The 2,568-nt window shown below is 45.1% G+C and overlaps 1 pseudogene; it reads right to left on the reverse strand.

Annotated features, from left to right (window-relative positions):
- Positions 1-699: 699 nt before the first annotated feature.
- LOC147690034 (signal peptidase complex catalytic subunit SEC11C pseudogene) lies at positions 700-1,279 on the reverse strand (annotated as a pseudogene).
- Positions 1,280-2,568: the final 1,289 nt, after the last annotated feature.

Below are 2,568 nucleotides of genomic sequence, written 5' to 3' on the forward strand. Positions count from 1 at the left end.
CACTTTCATACGGTGGCGTCTTGGTGGAAGGTGGAATGAAGGTGATATTTTACAACAGTACGAGGTGCATTGGAATTTAATTTGCCTGATGAGTTACAAAATAATATCGAACAATTTAAAAATGTTTATAAATGTTTAAAATTGGTACTTCACTCTGCTTGTGTATTTACTGAAATGTGCATGCACACGGATGGAGAGCTAAGAAATATACCTTTGAAATTTTGCAGCCTCTTGCAAGTAGTATTTCTAGATGACTCATTATGGGCAGTAATAAAGGTGCCTGAGATGTGATGTCAAATAGCCGAGGGACCTCACTTTCCCACAATCATGTAGGTTGACCACTTAAGTGATTTGCTTCTGTGACAGGGATACTAATTACCTAGGAAAACTACTTTAAAGTGCCATCCGGTGCTCTGTAAAATATAAACCAGCTTATCACAAATTGTTTCGCCTATTCATAGAGGTGAAGATTATAACTGAAAATACATTTCTCTCAGTAGTGTTACTCCTTCAAATTCAGAGCCTCTAGCTGACTCCCTACAAGTCACGTTAGACAAACAGAGTCACAGTCTATTTGATATAAGCTAATTTTTATAATGGAAAATGTATATCCTTTCTTTTCTTTTTCTTTTTTTTAATGGTCCGTTCTTTAATCCAAAAGAATATTTACTGGTTGAGAACCTGTTCATACAGCTGTTATTTTTGTAGCGAAAGCACGCCATGGCAAATATATTAGTTTCTATAATGTTCCATCCACAGTAGGCACAAGCATTTCATCTTCTGTTAAGATTCCCGTTTCAGTAACACAAAAGCACTCATTATTGCCAATACCGCATACTTAAACTTTGGATAATCATTCATTATAATAGTAACCATCCCTACATAGGGTAGAAACCCTCTTGCTCTTCCAACAACATCCTTTTTTTCAAGCCAGTTTTGACCATCCATGTACAAGCCACGGTCATCAACATCATTATTGTCACCTTTTGTAAGAACTTTAATGTCATCATTCTCTTTTGCATGAACTTTGATGACTCTGTGAACAATTTGAATATCTCTGCCGTCCACTTTGAAGTCTACGATTTCACCGGCTCGGATAGCATCATCCTGGAAATTTGTCAGGAACAACAGGTCTCCTCTGTGAAATGCTGGCTCCATGCTGCCGCTCAGAACAACAATGGGACTTTCACTTCCAGTAACCGCAATCAGTCATTTCCATATCATAAGGGCAGATGATACAATCATTGCAAAATGTAGTACTTGGTAGTACAACTGCCGTTTGTTCGTGCTCATCAAAAGGGGGTGGTGATGGACGGAGCATCTGAATCAATCAAACACTCACACCCAGTCAAAAGATCTGGGTTTAATCCATCACCGTTCTCTGCCACCCCAGTTCAGACATGGCTATATGCAAATCAGTCTGACCCTGTGCCTCATGGGAACAGTCCAGCTTGCCGAACTGCCAAGCCATGTCTTCCCTGGACCGGAAACAAGCCTCCGAGGACCGGTTTCTGGCATTCAAGGCATCTTCAGCCCGGCTTGCTTGAATCCAGTGGCAAAGTAAGCAAGGGACTCACGTCTGAGCATACCCTGCCACACTTATGGCGGCCAAAAGCGTTACAAAAGGGGGTGGTGATGGACAGAGCATCTGAATCAATCAAACACTCACACCCAGTCAAAAGATTTGGGTTTAATCCATCACCGTTCTTTAGCCCACTCTGCCCCCCAGTTCAGACATGGCTATATGCAAATCAGTCTGACCCTGTGCCTCATGGGAACAGTCCAGCCCGAACTGCCAAGCCATGTCTTCCCTGGACCGGAAACAAGCTTCCGAGGACCGTTTTCTGGCATTCCAGCCGTCTTCAGCCCGGCTTGCTTGAATCCAGGGGCAAAGTGAGCAAGGGACTCACGTCTGAGCATACCCTGCCACACTTATGGCGGCCAAAAGTGGTTCAAAAGGGGGTGGTGGTGGACGGAGCATCTGAATCAATCAAACCCTCACACCCAGTCAAAAGATCTGGGTTTAATCCATCACTGTTCTTTAGCCCACTCTGCCACCCCAGTTCAGACATGGCTATATGCACATCAGTCTGACCCTTTGCCTCATGGGAACAGTCCAGCCCGAACTGCCAAGCCATGTCTTCCCTGGACCGGAAACAAGCTTCCGAGGACCGGTTTCTGGCATTCCAGCCGTCTTTAGCCCGGCTTGCTTGAATCCAGTGGCAAAGTGAGCAAGGGACTCAGGTCTGAGCACACCCTGCCACACTTATGGCGGCCAAAAGCGGTACAAAAGGGGGTGATGATGGACGGAGCATCTGAATCAATCAAACACTTACACCCAGTCAAAAGATCTGGGTTTAATCCATCACCGTTCTTTAGCCCACTCTGCCACCCCAGTTCAGACATGGCTATATGCAAATCAGTCTGACCCTGTGCCTCATGGGAACAGTCCAGCCCAAACTGTCAAGCCATGTCTTCCCTGGACCGGAAACAAGCTTCCGAGGACCGGTTTCTGGCATTCCAGCCGTCTTCAGCCCTGCTTGCTTGAATCCAGTGGAAAAGTGAGCA

Source organism: Lissotriton vulgaris, chromosome 9 (assembly GCF_964263255.1).
Source record: "Lissotriton vulgaris chromosome 9, aLisVul1.2, whole genome shotgun sequence".
Classification (NCBI taxonomy): Eukaryota; Metazoa; Chordata; class Amphibia; order Caudata; family Salamandridae; genus Lissotriton; species Lissotriton vulgaris.